The sequence below is a fragment of the Canis aureus genome, chromosome 12, assembly GCF_053574225.1.
Source record: "Canis aureus isolate CA01 chromosome 12, VMU_Caureus_v.1.0, whole genome shotgun sequence".
Lineage (NCBI taxonomy): Eukaryota > Metazoa > Chordata > Mammalia > Carnivora > Canidae > Canis > Canis aureus.
Window position 1 is genome coordinate 3,050,258 of NC_135622.1, and position 22,812 is coordinate 3,073,069.

The 22,812-nt window shown below is 42.2% G+C and overlaps 2 long non-coding RNA genes across 2 annotated transcripts; one reads left to right on the forward strand and one right to left on the reverse strand.

The window, feature by feature from the left end:
• Positions 1–7,442: 7,442 nt before the first annotated feature.
• Positions 7,443–9,627, reverse strand: LOC144324590 (uncharacterized). Its single transcript, XR_013390037.1, has 2 exons — positions 9,394–9,627; positions 7,443–8,130 (listed from the first exon to the last, which is right to left on the reverse strand). It is a non-coding gene; the product is annotated as an uncharacterized LOC144324590 (long non-coding RNA).
• A 5,733-nt stretch (positions 9,628–15,360) lies between these two features.
• LOC144324592 (uncharacterized) lies at positions 15,361–17,234 on the forward strand. Its single transcript, XR_013390038.1, has 2 exons — positions 15,361–15,495; positions 16,567–17,234. It is a non-coding gene; the product is annotated as an uncharacterized LOC144324592 (long non-coding RNA).
• Positions 17,235–22,812: the final 5,578 nt, after the last annotated feature.

Consider the following 22,812-nt stretch of genomic DNA (forward strand, 5'->3'; position numbering starts at 1 on the left):
GGATACCATGATGTCTCCAAGGTAAACACCTTTTTTGAAAACTCTTGTAGAATATCTGAGCCACCATTGTTTTCCTTCCCTCATCCTGGGTGTCTCACAAAACTGCAGATAGGTAGACACTTACCCATTTCTAAACTCAACTGTCCCTGAATCCTGCTCCCTCTCCTGGCTCTGTCCTTTCCAGCTTTAACTCAACTAAACTATAGACCCAAACCTAGTAGCCCCATCAGCTAAGCTTCCTTTTCTTATCTGAATATCTATCTATAAAAGGTGTTTCTCAAGGACCCAAGGCATACTTATTGGTACAAAGAAAGCTCCAGGTCGACAGAATCTCAGGAAAGGGGTGCACAGAAGGGCTCCAGTCACAAGGACTTTTGTTCTGACTATGAGTACTGCCCCCAGCCTGCGAGACAAGACCTGGGCAGGAGAAGACAGCCTCCTGCCATCCACATGATCCTGTGATGACTGGCAGTAATTGGGAGTAAAAATTGGTGTTGTACTCACCTCCCAGTCTCCCCACAAGGCCCAGGACATTGCCACCAACAGTGCCACTTCATTCTTATAGATGCCTGTTCCTCACATAGCCTTCTTGGAGTCTAGCAACTCCCCCCCCTCCCAACCCCTCCTGTCTTAACACCCTGATGTGTCTGCTTTGAATGAAGACCCACAGAAACCTCTACCTCTCTCTGCTTCTGTCCCTGCCATGCTGGCAGATCCTGTGTGTATGCGTGTATGCAAATGCATGTGTGTATGCACGGGTGTGTGCCTGCGTGTGCGTGTACCTACGTGTTCACACCATCACAGTGAAAAGCCTGGATTAGAAGTGAGTAAGATTCACCTGGGACAGAATCCTGGTCCTGCCAGTCATTAGCCATGTGATCTTGTGAAAATCACCTAACTTTTCTCAGTTTTGGTTTCCTCAACGTTGAAGCAGGAGACAGAAATGACTCTCAATGGTGTCATGAGGGTCAGTAGAATCATGGGAGGGAAGCACAGTGGACACTCACATGTGAACTATCTATCCATCAATAATTAAAAGGGAATGGATTGTTTTCAGAGCACAGCTATTTTCCATCTGACTTTTTAAATGACCATTTTTTCCCACTGAGGTCTTTCATACATTTTCATATAGCAATACTCCTGAGGAGGAGACAGAGAGAAAAGCTGCACTACTTTGCATGGGATGATGAGAATCTGTCTTATAGGCCGGAGGAGGGTGAGCCTGTGGATGAGAAAGCACGAAGGGGGAGAGACAGCGAGAGGGTTCCAGGCTGGGTGTATGTGGGAGAAGGCCCCACGGAGAGGAAGCCCCAAGGCCTAGGAGGTGGGAAGACCTTATAGAACAGGAGGGCTTGGGACTCATTCAGTAGGAATCTCCAGTGTCGCTGCTTTGCTTCTACATGGACACAAGGTTCTTTGAAGGAATTTGGGGGAACGTTTTTAGGAGAGTAAGATAAAGACTAATGTCAATGTGGCATGTAGCAGGTGTTCCTTCCATGTCTGGAGGGCAACATATCTAAAAAAATAAGCAAATTAATTAGATAAAGACAAATTAGACCTGGATAATTGTGAGAAGAAAGTCCTCCCTCCAGAAGTCTCCACAATACTACTCCAGAGTCTGGGATGAACCCGACATGACTCAATAATATCTATCCCTGGGTCATAACAGGCAAGGAGAACCAACAGCTTGTGAAATGTATGTGCGTACATGACTGTCACTATGTTAGGCTCTTTAACTGATGTATGCATGTGTGTATTACATATGTGGATAATTCTATATATTATGTAGACATAGAGATGTAGATATAAACACAGATACAGATAAAAGGAGAGAGAGAGAGAGAGAGAGAATCCACCTTGTCTGTTACTCTAACCATCAGATATCTCAGAGTGCGTGGCCTTCCCTGGTGCTCCACTGCCACTCATCTGTCATGGTTTCTCCTTAATGCACTGGGGAGAACACATGCTTCTCTCTACCATCCCCCACTCCTGGAAAAATTGCCCGTGACCTTAAGAGAGCCTCATCCAGGGCTCCACTGTGTTCAGGATCAAGGCCAGCATTTTTTAGGGACAGGCAAGGCTCTGTGCAGCATGACTCTGTACAACTATTCCAGTTTCCGTTGGCTTCCCAAGAACTGGCACATTGGCTATACTGTAAACATGTCTCTCCCTACCCCATTCCTAGGCTTTACACCATAATTTCCTTTCTGAGACGATGCAGTTCAAGTCTCATTTGCTCAGTATCCTTTATGTAACATTGTCTTACAAAGGAGTTCTTAATAAATCCTTTTACAACACAACTATGCCTCATATTTCTCATTCCCCTTCAGCAACTAGTACACGCTTGTGCATGTATGCATGGTTAATAGACCTTTAAAAGCCTTTCACTAGCATTAGCACTGACTTGGAAGTGTGTAAACAGCCATTCCTGATGATTCCGGTCACCCTCATGAGAGATCATGCTCCAAGATAGGCCTAGTGACATGTAATGGCCACACCCCTCTTCAGAAGTCAGCCACTGTCCCACCTGGCCATGACATTTGTTCAAGTTGTTCCAGTGGGCTGACATATGGGGGTGGGGTGGGGTGGTGAGGATATCCATGCCTTGGCTCACGTGGGAGATCAGCTCCTGATTCCTAGAATGATGGGGTAAGGAGGTCATCTGGTTCCTGCCTCTGCCTCCAGGCAGGGCAGTGCCCTAACCATCCAGCTGCTTGGACTTAGTGGTGAGTCAACCACGTGGTTGCAAGCATATCACTTGGACTGACACTTTGGCCTTGGATATTAGCTATCAATGGCTTTGGGACCATTCAGTAAACATGTTTGACTACCGAAGGCCTTCTGACATTACCTTTTCACCCAAGGAGTCTGTCTCTCATCTCTCAGGCAGCCGGAGGGGGGCACTGCTGAGATCATATGGGAAACATTTCAGACTGAATTAATTTTCCTCTGGGCCTTCCCACTATGCTCCCTTCTGAGCTACAAATGAGCACTTAACAAATTGTAGTTTTCTTCATCTCTGCAAGTCTTTCTTTTAAAAATAAATGATAAATCGATATTCTAAAATCAGTAGAACATAGACATGATTGTTGCTTAAGTATTAAGTGGGGCAAGGTGTAATAAGAATGGCACAAAACTCATATAAAGAGTTGACAAATTGAATTACAGAAAGAATATAAATTTTATAGAGCATAAAGTATCATATATAAGGCAGAAAGACAACTACAGAATGATACAATGCATTTGCCTGGTAAGAAGTTGATACCACTGGTATACAAATACATATTACAAATTCAAAACTAAATGAACATACACAATGAAATGAGTAAAGGATACAGAGAGCCCATTCCTAATCCCTCGACCCCCTTGTGTCGTTATTGCCCTCATAGGCACACATATCCACACATGTTGTGTTAGTCTGGATTTTCCAGAGAAACAGAACCAGTAAGATGTGTGCACATACCCAGAGAGATATTTTTGAAGGAGTTGGCTCACCTAGTTGTGGGAGTTGGCAAGTTGGAAAACTGCAGAGCAGGCTGGCAGGCTAGAGACCCAGGAAGTGCTGACATTACAGTCCCCAGACTGAAGGCAGCCGGCAGGCAGAAGTCCTTCTTCCTGGGCAGCCCTCAGTCTTTTTTCCTAATTCTTTCAACTGACTGGTGGAGGTCCATCCACATTATGGAGGGTTATCTGTTTTACCTGAAGTCAACTGATTTAAGGTTATCACACAGTAAACAAAAAAGAGAGAGAGAAACATAAAAAAAAAACCTTCACAGCAACATCGAGATTGAGTGTCTGATTTAAAATCTGGGTGCCATGGCCTAGCCAAGGTCACACATAAAATTAACCATCCCAGTTCATTCCTTGTCAACCTGGAACCCATATACATCTCCTTAAACAAAATTTAGGGAAGAGGGTGGGGAAAGATGGCTAAAGAGTAGGGTCCCCAAGTCACCTGTCCCCACCAAATTACCTAGATAACCTTCAAATCATCCTGAAAATCTATGAATTCGGCCTGAGATTTAAAGAGAGAAGGGCTGGAATGCTACAGTGAGAAGAGTTCGCGCTTCTATCAAGGTAGGAAGACGGGGAAGAAGAAATAAAGAAACAAAAGGCCTCCAAGGGGGAGGGGCCCCGCGAGGAGCCGGGCTAAGGTCGGGGCGAGTGTCCCCAGGACAGGAGAGCCCCGTCCCGGAGAAGCAGGAGCTGCACCAACCTTCCCGGGCAGAAAGGGGCTCGCAGGGAGTTAGAGCAGGATCCCAGGAGGGCGGGGATGCCCTCAGGTTCCCAGGGGCACTAACAGACACCTGCGCCCTGGGAGAGTGCGCCACACCCCGCGGCCGATCTCCCAGAGGGCTGCAGCCCGCGGCTGGACCCGGGAGCAGCTCGGAGGGGCTCAGGCAGCGGCTCCGCGGAGGGGGCTGCGAGGCCAGGAGCGCGATTCCAACAGCTCAGGCCCGGGAGCACAGGGCGCTGGGGATACAGCCCAGGATCTAGCGCTCCCCAGGGACAGGCAGAGGCCAGGAATGCCCAGGACAGCAAGGACACTTCCTGCCACCAGCTGTGCAGATCAGCAGCCCCCACCCACGTAGCATCCAGGCCCCTGCAGACCGAGAGCTCTGTAGTTACTGCGGGAGCTGACTCCAGGGCTCCAGAGCTGGCCGCCACCACTGCGGTTGTTCCTCCTGGGGCCTCACAGGGTAAACAGCCCCCACTGAACCTCACGGTGGCCTCACCGGATAAACAGGTTAAACATCACTCATTGAGCCCTGCACCAGGCAGGGGGCTGAGTAGCTCCCCCAAGTGATAACACCTGAAAATCAGCACAGCAGCCCCCTCCCGCAGAAGACCAGCTAGACCGACAGGGGAAAAACAAATTATTGACCAAGCAGCACTGGAAAGTTCCAGGGGAAGATGAGGGATTTACAGTATACAGAATCAGAGGATACTCCCCCTTATTTTTTGTTTTTTTGATTTCTGTTTGCTGGCCTTTCCAACTGAAAATAAACGACTTCAGCTGGTCTCTACTGACAGATATGAAGGAAAAAACAAAACAAAACATTTTCCAGATTACTAGCTGCATGTCACTTGCCAGGGCATGTGCTAACTTGCTCCAGGAAGGAAACTGCATCTGGTACAGCAGCTACAAGTGGAGTCACCACTGGCTTTAGCTTGCAATAACCCACCCTCATTCTCTAAGATCCATCTGTTTTCTGCACTAACCAAATAGGTGAGTTAAATGGGGATGTGGTGGGAATCAGCACCCCTGCATCCTTGAGATTAAATTTATAGTATCACTAATCTCTTCAGTCCATTCAGCGATGTGGTGTTGCTTTTGATTTATCATTTTCCTGAGTAGAGACAGTTCTAACGGTTCTAATGGCTCCTAGTTGACCTCCCCATCCCAATAGCCCTCACTCCACTGATCAGAGAACCAATGTGGGGATTCTGACAGTTGCTGTGTGTGTCTATTCCTATCACACATTCTAGAACCAGGGAAATAACCACGAGGTGGGCTCAGGACCCACTGGGCCCACTGTGAGATGAAACTGAGCTAAAACTCCATCGATCACCTGACCTCCAGAAGCTCCCGTCCTACCAAATAGGGACCAGAGTGGAGCAAAGTGATGTCTTGAGCCTCCTGGAATTAGTGTCAGTCCACAGCCAGTGTCCAGTTAGCCCCAAAGTCTGATTATTTTCTCTTTCCCCAGTGCACAATTTCCCTGGAAAAAAAGTGCCATAGGTCCCTTTGGGGAAAGCCGGGGGAAATATTAGTAGCTTAAGTCTTTGGGAGAGTACAAGGGTTCTTCCTCCAGAGGACCCATCCTCCCCTTCATTCAAGGTGTTCCGTGTCTATAAACTAGCTCAAAGTTGGGAATTGATTGAGGGAGCATTATTCTCTTATTACGGCTCAGAGTTTCGTTCACTTAGAGTTTTTCCTCTGATACCTATCAAGTAAGAAATTAATACCGTTCCCATCAATTTGACTTCCAAACCACCAGGATGAACTGGCCAGAGCCACAGCTCTGTGAGCCAGAATGTTCTGATTGCTGCTTTGACCCTGCTCTCCAGGATAGTAACCACACCCGCTTTGCCTTGGGTCCTAAGTGCTGCCAATGGTGTCCAGTTATCCCTACTGCATTTAGGTTTCCCAATTCAGTGGCATCAGATTCCACTGTAGTTTCTAACCTACAGAGAAGAACTATCAGCTAGCTCTTCAAGGGTGCTGTGGTCTCCTCACAAATTTATTTCTCATAGTGAGGAGAGATGTGTCCTATCGACCCTTCCAGAGAAGACGAGCAGATCCCAACTGATAACTCCGCTGTAACATTCCAATAAACCTTTGGACCCCTTCCTCTGTAATATGCCAAGGAAGTCCTGGCATTTCATCTTCATTTAGTGTCAGCCACCTTCTGGTCCATGATTCAGCCAACCAACCAAACACCCGGTTAGAGCCCTGTCAACCCCCTCCATCACCACCGCCACCACACTACATAGCCTTGAGTCTAGGACATCTGCTTGGTAGACCTATAGGAATAAATCTGGCTCGATCCAACTTTATGTCCCTTCCACAATTATCTCATACCCTTAATATGCAGTACACACATATTCCCTGGGTTTATATCTGTATAAATTGGAAAAACTCATGTAGCTCTTTTGGAGTGTAGCGTACCTGCTGATAGGTCACCCCTATCAACAAAAGGTGTACTTCACCTTTTGGGGCCTAGGGGGCCTTGAGATGAGGTGCGCTTCCAGAGGCAAAGAGAGATGGTGGAATGGGACCTGAAGAGAACCATCAATGCACTGGAAGGCAGCCATTTCCAGGAGCCTTTCAGCTTCCTCAGGAGATGTGTGGTTAACCTCCTCAGATGATATGAAAAGGTACTTCTACTGGCAAAAAACAAAGAAAACCAACAAAACAAAACAAAACAAAACAACAACAACCTGATGGAATTGAATTTGGAAATTCAAAGTCTCGGCTTTATCAGGATTTTCCCAAATGTCTCTATTCCAACTTTTCAGGGACCCACGGATGCAACAAGTGGATATCATATGAGGCATGGTATCAGCCCTCAGGAGGACACTCCTTGCAAAAATGTATGGCTGAACCTAGTCAGGAAGAAACATCAAACAGACCCAAATTGACAGGCATTCCACCAAAACCAAAACTGTTCCAAATCTTCAAATCATAAAAGGTAAAAAGCCTGGACTGTCACAGATGGGAGGGGACTAACAAATTCTGGCAACTAAAGGCAAGGGTGGTTCCTGAACTGGATTCTGAACCAATAAAAATTGGTTTTGCTCTTAAGGACATTAGTGGTGCCAAGGGGCAAATCTGAGTAAGTTCTGTAGACACCGAGGCCTCAGGGGAAGCAGAAGTCGAGGCCAGTATGAGAAAGATAAAGTAGGAATGAATAGAAAACAACAATCGAGGCAAGAGGGAATGAAGATTTCTAGTTTTATTGTTGCACATCAGGCTGGGTTGACAACAAGGTACGCTACAGAAGGGTGCAGGGTCTGTGCTTTGGGTTCCCAGGGTAGCCAAACATATGGGGGAGGTGAGGAAATGGGTTTTTAGGAGAGGGGTTTTGGCTCCTGGACACCAGGGCACAGGGATCCTCTGGGCCAGAGCTCAAGGCTGCACTCAGACCCCGCAGCCACTTGAGCTGACCCAGAGGGGGAGCTGGAGCAGGGGCAGGAGGTAGGGTGTGGCCACTGACTATCCCCAAGTATGTTCTTCTTGGCTCAGAGTCCACTTCAGCAGCAGCCTCCAGACGACTGACTGCTGCCCCCTCCACAGCAGCCCGAGCCCCCTGAGGGCTGGCTGCAGCAACCAGAGCCCCCCGAGGGCTGGCTGCAGCAGCCTGAGCTCTGGTGTCTCCGACGGTGGGACCTGTGTCGCCTGTGGTGGCTCAGGCAGCAGCCGCCACCCACAGAGCTGGAGCCACAGCAGCCGCCACCCCCAGAGCTGGAGCCACAGCAGCCCCCAGAGCTGACACTGCAGCAAGAAGAGACTGGGGGGCACTTCGGGGGACACTTGGGGGGGCACTTGGGGGTGGGGCACTTGGGAGGGGGCTGGCACTGCTGCTGGTTCTGCTGGCAGGACATCTCAGTGGGCAGGGTCAGGACCTGAGGGAGAGTCACACAGTGAGTCAGACCCAGGACACAGAGCCCCCCTGCCCCACCCCTTCTTGCTCTCAGTATCATTTCTAGTGCCTTTATTTGATGAACTGTTTAAATGGAGTCCTTGATAATTCCACCCTGGAAGTTTCATTATTTCTAATACTTAGGCATATTCTCTCCCACTACGTCCTTTGTGTCTCACAATTTCTATTTTAAGGTAGGCAGGGATTATTCTGTCTTTAAAAAGAAGGAGATGGAGGCAAAACCAGTATGAAACAAAATCTATCATGATTAATTATCTGGTAAGTGAAGGTAATTTTTTCTATCTTGTCAACCAGAACTCTCAAACTGGCCAGTCTGGAAACCAGATCAGAATGTAAATATTCTCTCAAAGAAAGGAAATCAAGTATTTTTACCTCTTAGTTCATTATTTCTAATAGTTCCGCAAATGTTCTCCTATCATCTCTTTGAGTCGAATGTTATGAGTTGTTTCATCTGTTATATAAGTGGAGAACTTCCGCCAAAAAATGTTATGAAACATTCTCAAAATCAAACATCTAGAGGAAATTTTCTACAGCAGAACACTTGGAACAGTTAATCTATATAAAAATCTCAGAAATAATTTATCTAGGTAGCAGTTCAGAAATGAAATTATTTCTTAGGGAAACCAGTCATTCCCTCTGGAGAACTTTCTAGATAACCTTGTCCTGTAGGGACATAGATGTTCCTAGCTGCAAAGGACGTTGGAGATTGACTGGCTGAAAGAGCTGAGGAAAAGATAATTTAGTGTAAGCTGGGACTTGCACCAGGTCCCTAAGTGGGTATGGTGCTGTGGCACATTGCAGACACTCACCTTAAACTAACACTCATCATCAAGATTTGAATTGTTCCTATTCAACTCTGCAGTCCTTAATCTCAGTATTTAAAATAAATCAGTCAGCTCTGACTTCTCCTCTTCTGACAACAGTTTAGGTCGGTACAGTGGTCAATGTTGCAAATCCTTCCACCAGAGACCAACAACTACAGATCAGTTGGTTTCTCCAAAGTACTGTCACCCTCATATGGTTCCTCCTGCTCATATTCCCAGGCTTCCTTGCTCCCTGCCCCTCCCTCAGTGTCCCTGAGACTTCTTGGTGACATGAACCCAACTTCATCTTCTCACCCACCACACACACACACACACACACTGCAAAGGCCCTGCCCCACCCCCTGCTCTGGTTTGAGCTCCCTTTGTGGAAGGAACTGCTCTCCATCCCAGAGGACACTTACCAGTGCACGGGCAGTACTGGATCTGTCAGCACCTCAGGAGAGGAGTGCATGGAAGGGTTCTTCTCTGAGGCCCTTTTATCTTGGCTTTGAGCTCTGTCCTCGCCTGTGAGATAGGACCTGGGCATGAGGGGACAGCCCTCTGCCACCTACTTGGTCCTGTGACAGGTAGCGACTGGCATCTCCTTCCTGCCTCTTTCCACAGGGCCCAGGGTAGTAATAGGGCTGTTTAGAAATGGGGTTTGAGAGTGAATTCCTACCACCATCTGCCACTCAGGACTCTAGCCTCTCATTCTTGGAACCCATACCCCTGACCCCAATTTCCTTTCTTTCCTCCCAAATGTTAATTTAATGGTTACATACAACTGGGTTCCAGCCAAGTTCTTACTATATTCCTTCATGTTTTATTCTGTCCTGGTAATCCTGACACATTATTATTATAATGTGCGTGGTTCCAACTTTATAGAAATGGCATCATATTTGAGGTATTCATCTGCAACTTGCTCTCTTCTTTAAAAATTCTTTTTGTGGATTATTCAAGTTGATCTGTGTAGCTGTCATTTTATTCATTTTTACAACCTTATAGTATCCATCTTATGAGTACAGTGTTATTTTGATACCCTGTCTCTTTTGGACGGACATTCGAGTTGTTTGTAGTATTTGCTGTATAAATATTGCAGCTCTGGGGATTTGTGTGCATGTCTGCATGGGTATGTGTTGGAGAGACTCTCCAGGGTATGCATCTATAAGTGGAACTGTTGAATTTTCAATCATGTCCATCCCTCAAATTTGCTCTTTTCAATTTCTGTTTCTACTTAGGGTTTATAAGAATCACTCTTTCTGTACATCGTTGCTAAACTTAAATTATTACCATTTGACGTATATAAATTGATGTACACTTGTACCTTTAATATGTGTTTTCTGCTTAGTAATGATCATGAGCATCTTTTAATGTTTGTTGATCATTTTGGTTTCCTTTTCTGTGAATTATCTGTTCTCTTAAAAATTTTTCCATTTGTCTCTTTTTGTTAGAATCTGTAATATTCTGGTTTCTAAGGCACTATTATTAAATGAATTGTGAACATCTTTCCTCTTGTTTGCTTTTTAATGGTGTCATTTGATGAGCAGATATTTCACTTTTTAATATAGCTCTATCTCTGCAACATTTACAATGCTATTTGCACTTTTCATGACTCTAAGAAGTCTCAACCATCCGTAAGCCCAGAAATCTGTTCAGAATTTTGTTTTCCTTAAAAAGCTGTAAAAACTCATTTTCTTTTTAAAATTAAGGGGTTTTTTTTTAAACTAAGAATGGAATTTTTGTACATTTTATATTTTTTAACATTTTTTTCCAAATGAAAAATCAGTTGTCTATGATAATCAAATATTTTATTTTCCCCACTAATTTGAAATACCTCCTCAATCATAACTGAGTTTCCACATTTGTACAGCTCTATAGTTGGCCTGATCATTCTTTTCACTGCCAATTTGTTTGTCCCAGTGAGAATATCCTGCTGCCTTAATTACTATAGGTGTGTAATCTATTGTGATATCACATAGGTTCCATAACTTTGTTCCCCTCTTTAAGATTATCTTGGTGATTACCAGACCTTTGCTCTTTCATATAAAATTTAGAGGCAGCTTGTCACTTGTCACAAATGAAAATAAAGGAAAAGAAAACATCTTTAGAATTTTGATAGAAATATTGCTAAATATATGCATTTATATGTGAAGGATTGTCAGATATTTTTCATGATTTTCCTTTTGAGCCATTCAAGAATATGATGTATCTGTATTTTGATATTCTGCAATGCCTTTCAGTAAAGACTCCTTATTTTATCAAAAATATTTTACATTAATATTTTAGATACTATAATTTTTGCTATTTTAAATAGCAACTTCTAAAAATTGTAATTTTGGATCTTTTATTTCTATTAATATAAATCTAATTTATTATGTATTCTTTTTTTTAAATTTTTATTTATTTATGATAGTCACAGAGAGAGAGAGAGAGAGAGAGGCAGAGACATAGGCAGAGGGAGAAGCAGGCTCCATGCACCGGGAGCCCGACGTGGGACTCGATCCCGGGTCTCCAGGATCGCGCCCTTGGCCAAAGGCAGGCGCCAAACTGCTGCGCCACCCAGGGATCCCTCATTCTGTATTCTGATCTTATATCTTGGAACTTTTCTAACTCTTAGTATTATTTTTATTTCTTGTGGTAATCATTCTTATTCACGTGATTTTCTTTCCTTTTTTTTTTTTTTTTAAGGAATTTCATGAATTTATTTATTCATGAAAGACAGAGAGAGGAAGGCAGAGACACAGGCAGAGGGCAAAGCAGACTCCTCGCAGGGAGCCTGCCTGATGTGGGACTCGATCCCAGGACCCCAGGGTCACGACCTGAGCCGAAGGCAGATGCTCAACTGCTGAGCCACCCAGGAGTCCCTTACATGATTTTCTTTATCAAATCTTTTCTTTCTCCTTGGGTTACATTCTTAGAAGCTCAATTGCTATATTAAAGCAATTATGCTCATTTTAAAGTAGGCTTATTTAAAATTTTAATTTATATACACAACAATTATGTGTTGAAAATGAATCATCAAATTTCCATCCAGATGGTTATGGCAATTTATATTTCCAAAAACACCAAGACCTATTTCTGATCAGCAATAGTGAACTTTGTTATCCATCCTAAGTCTTTTCCAGTTCAGTATAAAGGAATAAATCTAACCAGAACTCATTACTGGAAAGTCATCCTTGTTTTATATGTAGTTCTTTGGTTATTTGTATGCACAAACATAAAACAATATGTTTCAAAATCTAGTAGTCACTTATATTTCTTTCTAAGCTATTTGTTCCTATGCTTAGCTCGTTGCTTTGTAGATCGTTTTATTTATATCTTTAAAATTGTAAGAACTTACTGTTTATTATGAATTTTAATTCCATTACTGACCTATAGATTTTATTTTTTCCTTATTTGATCAATGTTTCCATAATTTAAAAAAATGATGTGTTCTGTCATACAGAATTTTTTCCTATGTGATGAAATTTGTCAATATTTTTTGCCATGCTTAAAATAGTTTACCTATTATAAAGGAACAGTTAGGAGCGTATTTTAGTAATTTTGGAATATTGACTTATTGTTTGTACTATAGAGACTTATAGTTGCTGGCTCAAGAACACTGAGGCTGAATTAATTCTTACCAGGTCTCAACATTCTTCCTTCCTATCTCCTGAGATTATGAGAGCCTGACAACATAAGAAATACACTGTCTCAGAAAATTCATCCTTTGCTAGTACCCATTGTTTATATAAATCCCTTGAGATCTAGTGCCAGTCCTCAATGTTACATCATGCTGTTATCTTTTCACCTAAGCCCTAGTCAGCCTGATGTTTTGGGTGCTGATCTTTGTGGGGTCAGGACACTGACAGAATAGCTTACAAGTCTCATCATGCTTGGAACGGATGAGTTGGGTTCCTGAATCAGAACTCCCTATGTGAACCAGCAATTAATATCTTAATCACACTCACATTAAATACATTCTTTGAAACGATATGACCCACACCCAGATAATTTGCTGGCAGATTTCTGCAAGGTGATAAGGCTAGGACACAGTAATGAGAATATCTCATAGTGAGAATCCTGATGATAACGGCTTAAGTCACAATCAAAGTAAAGTTAGTGCTAGTATTAATGAATGGATTTTTGAACTCAGTATCCATGGAATGCATAGTGCTGTATTAGAGCTGATGAGGAATATAGAAATATAAGACCCAAGCTGGGATTCAAGAGAGTTTGTTTGGGGTTTTTTTTTTGTATAGTTTTTTATTGGAGTTCGATTTGCCAACATATAGCATAACACCCAGGGCTCATCCCATCAAGTGCCCCCCTCAGTGCCCGTTACCCAGTCACCCCCATCCCCTGCCCACCTCCCCTTCCACCACCCCTTGTTCGTTTCCCAGAGTTAGGAGTCTCTCGTGTTCTGTCTCCCTCTCTGATATTTTCCATTCATTTTCAAGGAGAGTTTGTTATAAGTGTATTTGAGAGAAGACTCACACAGGATACCACAGCAAGTTACATTTAAACAGCACAGTTTTAGAAGTACATAGATCATGGAACAAAGCATGGAGGGTTAACAGGGAGAATAAATTCAAAGTAGAGAAAATAGGCCATTTTAGCTTAAAAAGAACTTTGCTAAAAAGAGGTAGCAAAGCCTAAACTGGAGATGTAGTAAGGATACTACCGCAAAAGGCTTCAACCATCAGTCCGTAGAGACTGGAGCCCATCGTGGACACAGGGACCCCAAGAAGAAACATCCTTAATGATCTGGGGTAAATACTCTTGATGGAGAGGGCTAGAATCCAACAAATAGCAATCAATGAGGAATTGAAAGCCAAGGAGGAGCAGAACAAAGAGGAAATATGATAGGCAAGAGGCAGAACAATTCAGGGAAGGCTGGACACCAGGGGCTACTAGAGGCTAAAAGAAACATGGTAAGATATACAGATGTGTATTTGTGCACACCCACACCCACATACACATAGTCACATATGTGGTCTCTCTCATAGTCTCTGTAATATCTCTAAGTAGAAGTACATATAGACACACACATGTACACACACACGTGCACGCGCGCGCACACACATGCCTCAACCACATACTAGTAGGGTTCATACCACACCAAGTGACCTGGGTGTTATGGAATTAACATCCATTGAGGATCTGGGAAATCCCAGAGTTCTTCCCATGCCTGGAGGCAGTAGACTTCCCTCACACAGTCTCTCTGGCTCTGATTCTTTTTCATCTGATAAGTGGTTTAGTTATTTAATAACCTTGCACCGTCATAGATAGGGCTCTTTTTCTGACTTACTATCAACCCAGATGTGAACTCTGACTCTTTCCTTTACCCCCTAAAAATGTGAAAATACCAGTACTACTTTCAAGAAAAGTCTGTGTTCATATAACTGAACTAAGGCCTTAGAGACTAGGAGTTGGGAGAAGCTTAGAAAACAGAAAGAGGCAAAAAATCATGTGTTGTCTTAATTATGCCTGTTCTTAAACATACTTTGGCCTCCACTCCACTACGGGTATCTTTCCATTGGCTGCTTTATGCTGGGCAATGCCCAGCCTTACACAGTCTCACTGTTTCCTTGCTGCCTTTCCTCTTTCTCATCTGTGGACTTCACTTCAGCCTTCCCACAGGACCCCTGGAAATTCTGAATTCTCAGTCTCACTGGTAGACCAGATCTTTTCTCTCTCCCTTATCTATAAAACTTCATTCCTGTTTCATACTATCTTCCTAAAACCTACCAACAATTTCAACAAAAGAGAAAAGTCTTATATTTTCTAACCAGATTCACTCTCCTTAGAAAACAGTTATAATTTAAAAAAAAAAAGAATGTGTTGGCATTTGTTTAAAAATATGGCATGTTACAAACTCTCTACCAGAAATTTTCTTTGCATTAGCTCATTGGTTCTCTCACACATGCCCCCAAAAGTTATTTTTATATTATCTTTATTGTAGATGGACAAAACTGAGGACAGGAAGGATGAGGTATTTTTCAGAAGGCCACGCAGGTAATAGGTGGCAGAACCAGGGTCTGATTCCTCAAGCAGTTTCTTGGTTGCTCTAGCACACATACATGTGTGCACACACACACTCACGTATAAGATGATAAAGAATTGGAGGATTCTATGAAACGTGGTTTAAACCAGATTAAAACATTGAATTAAGATTTGAGGGGCAAGAAAAGAGACATTGGGAACTCACGCTCCAAAACTGAGCCAGGAAGGTATCTTATAGGAACAGCGGGAGAGTAAGGTGGGGGAAGTTTGCAGTTTTTCTCCCCTGCCACATTTTCTAAGTAGTTCTATTCCAAGCGGGGAGCAGCTACCTTGGGTTCCCATAGAGGGAGGCAGGGAGCGGCTGCCAGTCACTACCAGTCACAGGTCACAGGACCATGTGGGTGGCATGAGGCAGTACTGTCATGCTCAGGTCCTGTCTCACAGGCTGGGACAGAGCCTAAAGCCAGGATAAAAGGGCCTCAGGGTCAGAGTGGCTCCATACACTCCTCTCCTGAGGTGCTTACAGACTTACTGCACTGGTAAGTATCTCTTGGGAGGGAGCTTAGACCAGAGCAGAGGGGCAAGTGAGAGAGGGTCTTGGGGGCTGGAGGCCATGTGGGGAGGGGGAGAGAGGCCTTGTGAAGACTAAAGGAAAACATGGATGGGAGAGTACACTGCTGAGTCCCTGAGAGAAGAGTGGACAGCAGTGCCTCTGTGTTGTACCAAACTGAGCTCTAGCTGTCAAGGTTCTCAGGTCAGAGGGAATAGAAGCACTGGCCATCAGGCTCTGCTAGAACAGCTTTAACAAGATGTTACATTTGAGAGTAAAATCATAAATTGTGACCATCTTTGCCAAGATGAGCCGGTAATTCTCAACCAACAGAGAAAGAATTAATCTGAGGATGCTTTGGGTAGCTCTGAATCCCACATATCTATGGATCTGAAATGGAATTGGGTGTCTGTTGAGGAAGTCAGAGACACCAAGATCAGAATCACTGTGCTAAGATACAGGATGAGGCTTCAGGTGTGCTAGAAATGGCAGGGTATCACACTGCAGCTGGGGTGTCCGAACTCGGATCCCCTACCTGCACAAACATACCATTCTTGAGCTGCCGCAGTAAGAAAGTATGCATGTGGGAACAGCCAGCCTACCAGACCATCTATTTCTATCTACATGTCCTAGAACAAAATGATCTAGGAAGTAACAGTTCCTAATTTTCTTTCTTAGAGAGAATACTTACATTCTGATCTGGTTTCCAGACTGGCCAGTTTGAGAGTTCTGGTTGACAAGATAGAAAAAATTACCTTCACTTACCAGATAATTAATCATGATAGATTTTGTTTCATACTGGTTTTGCCTCCATCTCCTTCTTTTGAAAGACAGAATAATCCTGCCTACCTTAAAATAGAAATTGTGAGACGCAAAGGACATAGTGGGAGAGAATATGCCTAAGTATTAGAAATAATGAAACTTCCAGGGTGGAATTATCAAGGACTCCATTTAAACAGTTCATCAAATAAAGGCACTAGAAATGATGCTGAGAGCAGGAAGGGGTGGGGCAGGGGGGCTCTGTGTCCTGGGTCTGACTCACTGTGTAACTCTCCCTCAGGTCCTGACCCTGCCCACTGAGATGTCCTGCCAGCAGAACCAGCAGCAGTGCCAGCCCCCTCCCAAGTGCCCCACCCCCAAGTGCCCCCCCAAGTGCCCCCCAGTCTCTTCTTGCTGCAGTGTCAGCTCTGGGGGCTGCTGTGGCTCCAGCTCTGGGGGTGGTGGCTTCTGTGGCTCCAGCTCTGGGGGTGGTGGCTGCTGTGGCTCCAGCTCTGGGGGTGGTGGCTGCTGCCTGAGCCACCACAGGCGACACAGGTCCCACCGCCAGAGACACCAGAGCTCAGGCTGCTGCAGCCAGCCCTCGGGGGGCTCTGGTTGTTGCAGTCAGCCCTCGGGGGGCTCGGGCTGCTGTGGAGGGGACAGCAGTCAGTCATCTGGAGGCTGCTGCTGAAGTCAACCCTGACCCCCTCTTCTCCTGACCTCCTCTTCTCCTGACCTCCCTGAATGGTGGAGAGATCTGAGTAAACCTTTGAGCTCTGGCCAGAGGATCCCTCAACAGTGGTTTCCAGAAGCCGAAAATGTTTCTCTAAAATTCATATCCTGACCTCATTCCACCTATCAGTGGCTGCCCTGGGAATCCCAAAGCATAGACCTCATGTCCCTCTGCAACTTCTATTATTGCATTCTGTTGAATTGAAACAATAAAACAGAATCTGTTCAGTAACTTGGCATAGAGTGATTTCATTTCCTGTTTTTGTCACCATTGTTGTCTCCTCTGTTCTCTCCTGGTTGCTTCAGAGGCATCAATAGACAGAGAACAGGGTCAACTACAGGAGGGACATTTTTAATGCTTTTCTATGTTTGCAATCTTCCCTAATTCTTTGTTTTCACTTTTACTTTTTTGAAAGACTTTATTTACTAATTGGAAAGACAGAGAGAGAGCATGGGCAGGTCTCTCTGATAGTGATGTTTTCTTGTGTCTGTTGGCCAACTGTATGCCTTCTTTAGAAAAGTGTCTATTCATGTTCTCTGCCCATTTTTAAATCAAACTGTTTTTTTTTCTAATGTTGAGTTGTACAAATTTCTTATTATTTTGGATATTAACCCCTTATCAGAAACATCGTTTCTTCTCTCATATATGTTCTTTCATTCAGTAGATTGCTTTTTTATTTTGTTAATTGTTTCTCTTTTTGTGCAAAAGCTTGATGTAGTCCCAATAGTATTTTGCTTTTGTTTCCCTTGCCTTAGGAGATGCATCTAGAAAAATGTTGCTATGGTCAATGTCAGAGAAATGATTATCTGTGTTATCTTCTAGGATTTGTATGTTTTCTGGTCTCACATTTATGTCCTTAGTTCATGTTTAAAAATTATTTGTTTTAGAGAGAGAGAGAGCACATGAGTGCAGAGAGGAGAAGATTAGAGGGAGAAGGAGAGGGAAACTTCATCAGATTTCACACTCAGTGCAGAGCCTGACACGGGGCTTGATAATCACCACTCAGATCAGAACCCAAGCAGACACCATGAGTCGGATGCTTAACGGACTGAGCCACCCAGATGCCTCTGTCTTTAGTCTGTTTTGAGTTTATTTTTGTGTATGGTGTTAGAAAGTGGTCCAATTTCATCCTTTTATATGTAGCTATTCAGTTTTCCCAGCACTATTTATTGAAAAGACTGTCTTTTTTCCATATTGTACATTCTTGCCTCCTTTGTCAAAGAATAATTGATCGTATAAGCTAGGGTTTAATTCTAGGCTCTCTATTCTATTCCATGTATCTATGTGTCTGTTTTTGTGCCAGTCTCATACTGTTTTGATTACTACAACTTTGCAGTATATCTTGAAATCTGGAATTGTAATACTTCCAGCTTTGTTTTTCTTTCTCAAGATTGCCTAGGGTATTCAGGGCTTTTGTGGTTCCCTAAAAATCTTATAATTATTTGTTCTAGTTTTGTGAAGACTGTTGTTGGTGTTTTGATAGGGATTGCACTCAATCTGTAGACTGCTTTAAGTAGTATGGATATTTCAACATAAAACTAATGTAACATTGTGTGTCAACCATACTCAAATAAAATTTTAAAAATCTTTTAATACTTGGTAATAAATGAATAATTTTGAATTATTACCACCATTTCAAAATATGGAAGGCAGTAAAAATAACGTCATGAGAAATTCAAATCTTTTTCTCTAAGATCAGGTTTAAGGCAAGGATGTCCCCTCTCACTACTCCTTTTCAACATAGTACTAGAAGTTCTGGTTAATACAATAGGATAATTCAGAGTATACAGATTGGGAAGGAAGAAATAAACTATTTTGTTTGCAGATTATATGATAATCTACGTAGAAAATCTGAAAAAAATTAACAAAAAACCTCCTGGCTCTAATAAGGAATTATAGCAAGACTGAAGGATACAAAGATTAATACATAAGAATCTATCATTTTCTCATATACCAGTGAACAAGTAGAATTTGAAATTAAAAATGCAATACCATTTACATTAGCACCACTCCACAATAAAATACTTAGGTATAAATCTGACAAAATATGTGTAAGATAAATATGAGGAAAACTACAAAACTCTGATGAACAAAATCAAACAGAACTAAATAAATGGAATGGTATTCCATGTTCATGGATCAGAAGAATCAATATTGTCAAGATGTCAGTTCTTCTCAACTTGGTCTGTAGATTCAATGTGTTCTCAGTCAAAATCCCAGCAAATTATTTTTTGGTTATCAAGAAACCGATTATAAAATTCATATGGTAAGGCAAAAGATCCTGAATAGCCAACACAGTATCAAAGGAAAAAAATAAAGTTGTAGGACTGACGCTACCCAACTTTAAGACTTACTATAAAGCTACATAATCATGACTATTTGACATTAAGAAAATAGTGAATAATAGATCAATAGAACAGAACAGACACCCAGAAATATAGTCAATTGAGCTTTGACAAAAGAGCAAAAGTAATACAATGAAACCAAAGTGGTCTTTTCAACAAGTAATGCTGGAAAAAGGGGGTATCTACAAGCAAAAAGAAAAAAATCAATCTAGACACAAACCTTATAGCTTTCATAAAAATTAGCTCAGGATGGATTACAGACCTAAATGTAAAATCAAGTATTATAAAACTCCTGGAAGATAACTATTGAAGAAGACCTAAACTAACCCGGGTTTGGTGATTACTTTTTATTTTATTTTATTTTTTATTTATATTAAAAAAGATTTTATTTTATTCATGAGAAGCACAGAAAGAGAGGCAGAGACATAGGCAGAGGGAGAAGTAGGCTCCTGGGGGGAAGCCCACTGTGGGACTCCATCCCAGGACCCTGGGACCATGCCCTGAGCCAAAGGCAGACGCTCAACAACTGAGCCATCCAGTCATCCTAAGGTGATGACTTTTTAGAAACAACACTAAAGCTACAATACAGGAAAAAAAATAAGTGATAAGCTAGCCTTGATTAAATTAAAAGCTTTTTGCTCTGCAAAAGACAAAGTTAAGAAAGTGATAAAACAAATCACAGACTATGAGAAAATACTTGAAAAAGACACATATGATGAAGGACTATTATTCAAAACATATAAATAACTCTTAAAACTCAACAATAAGACAGCAAACAACTTAGCTTAAAAAAAAAAAAAGGACAATAGACCTTACCAAACACCTCACCAATGAAGGTATACATAACTAATAAGCATGTGAAAAGATACTACTCCACATCATATGTCATCAGGGGAATACAAATTAAAACAATGGGATACCACTGTACACCTATTAGAATGCCCAAAATCTGGTACACTGGCAACACCAAATACAGATAAAGAGATGCAGCAACAGGAACTCTCATTTATTGCTGGTGTGAATGCAAAATGGTACAGCCATTTTGGAAGATGGTTTAGTGGTTCCTTATAAAAAAGTAAATGTACTCTTATCATATGATCAACCAATTTTATAGTATTTAACCAAAGGAGTTGAAAACTTGTGTAGATGCAAAAACCTGCACACAGATATTTAGAGCAGCTTTCTTCACAATTGCCAAATCTTAGACACAACCACCATGTCCTTCAGGCGGTAAATGAATAAATGAACTGTGATATATCCAGACAATGAAATGTTATCTGGCACTATAAAAGAAAGTTGTCAAGCAATGGAAAGACATGAAGGAACTATAAATATGTATCACTAAATGAAGGAAGACAATCTGAAACAGCTATATGCTGTATGATGCCAGCTATATGACATAGGGAAAAGACAAAACTGTGGAGACAGTGAAAGGTCAGTGTTTCTTTTTATCTTTTTGAGATCAGAGTGTTGTCGAAGGATAGGATAGGAGAGATGTGATCGGCAGAACACCAAGGATTTTCAGGGCAGTGAAAATACTCCCTATAATACCATAATTATGGATAGATATCATACATTTGTCCAAACCTATAGTATGTATTCCAAGAGTAAACCGTAATGTAAACTATGGACTTTAGATGACAAGAAGGTGTCCATATAAGTTCATGGATTGTAACAAATGTACCACTCTTGTGGGGAAAGTTGATAGTGGGGAAGTTATGCATAGATGGGCACAAAGGGTCCCTGAGAAATCTCTGTACCGTCCTCTAAGTTTTTCTGTGAACCTAAAACTGCTCTAAAAAAAGATAAAGTTCAATAAATAACTTGGGAAAATAGACCACAAATGACAGTTATAGGACCAGCGTCCTTAATAAACACATGGTTCATGCAAATTAACAGTAAATGAACATTCCTGTAAAAGATTTGGAAAAGTTGCAAATGATGAATTCTTGAAAAAGAGAAATAAGGGCACTCGGGTGGCTCAGTCAGTTAAACTGTCTTTGGCCCAGGTCAGAATCCCAGGGTCCTGGGATCAAGCCCCACGTCGGGTTCCCTGCTCAAGAGGGAATCTGCTTCTCCTACTCCCTCTGCCCCTTCTTCTTCTGCTTATGCGATGCGTTCTCTCTCTATATCTCCCTCTAAATAAATAAATAAATAAATAAATAAATAAATAAAAAAGACAAAATCTTTTTTAAAAAGGGAAAGAAAAAGAGAAGAAAAAAACAAATATTTATAGTTACCGTTGAAATTAATTTGGAAAAATGATTCTACCTTGCTCATAAGGAAGAAACTGAATTCGTTTTTTAGGAGGTAGCTCTCAAGTTCATAATACATTTCAAAAATTAGCTCACAAAACTCATTGTTGTTACAAAATTCACCAGGTGATGTGCAAATGATCACTTATGATTTGTTCTTGAGAATGCAAATTAACATAAAGATTTGGGTGACTCATTAACTCTCAAATATATTTATTGGGGCAGATGAATTAAGCTTAAATGAATGTACCATTCATAACATAACATAAACATTCTATGACTTTGAGTCAAAAAAGTTAAAAAAATAAAAATGAAAGAAAAGAAAGAAAAGAAATGAATTATTACACTGTAATAATTCAGAAGTAATGGGAGAGCCCAGCATAGTTGAGATAAATATGAGGTACATATGAAAAAATTAGTAACAAGACTCAGAAAAATGTAACTTTAGGGATCCCTGGGTGGCGCAGCGGTTTGGCGCCTGCCTTTGGCCCAGGGCGCGATCCTGGAGACCCGGGATCGAATCCCACGTCGGGCTCCCGGTGCATGGAGCCTGCTTCTCCCTCTGCCTGTGTCTCTGCCTCTCTCTCTCTCTTTCTCTCTGTGACTATCATAAATAAATAAAACTTAAAAAAAAAGAATAAAAAAAAGAAAAATGTAACTTTAAAAGATGTTATTTAAAATAGTAACTGAATTTTCACCTAGACTCTAAGAATATTGCTTCCTCATTTATAATTTAATTTAATATAATTTAAAGGGTTTGTAAAGATGGAAAAAATAAAGATTGCAGATTTGCTTGGTGCTGGCTTAGAAGCACGGAAAAAATGGAGAAAAGCTAGTTTCTCAGTCTGCATTGTTTCTGTTAGATCTCAGCGATGCTTCCTTCATTCCATGAGATAATGAAAAGTTGACGATGGTGCTGGGAAAAGAGGTTTTGTGGATGCAGTCTTTTTTTTTTAAGATTTTATTTATTTATTTATCCATGAGACACACACACACACACACACACACACACACAGAGGCAGAGACACAGGCAGAGGGAGAAGCAGGCTCCATGCAGGGAGTCCGTGTGGGACCCAATCCCAGGTCTCCAGGATCATGCCCTGGGGTCTGAAGGTGGCGCTAAACTGCTGAGCCACCCAGGCTGCCCCTGGATGCAGTCTTTTGAGGGCCACTCAGATAAAGAAGCTGGCACCTGACCACCTCCATTGCTACAT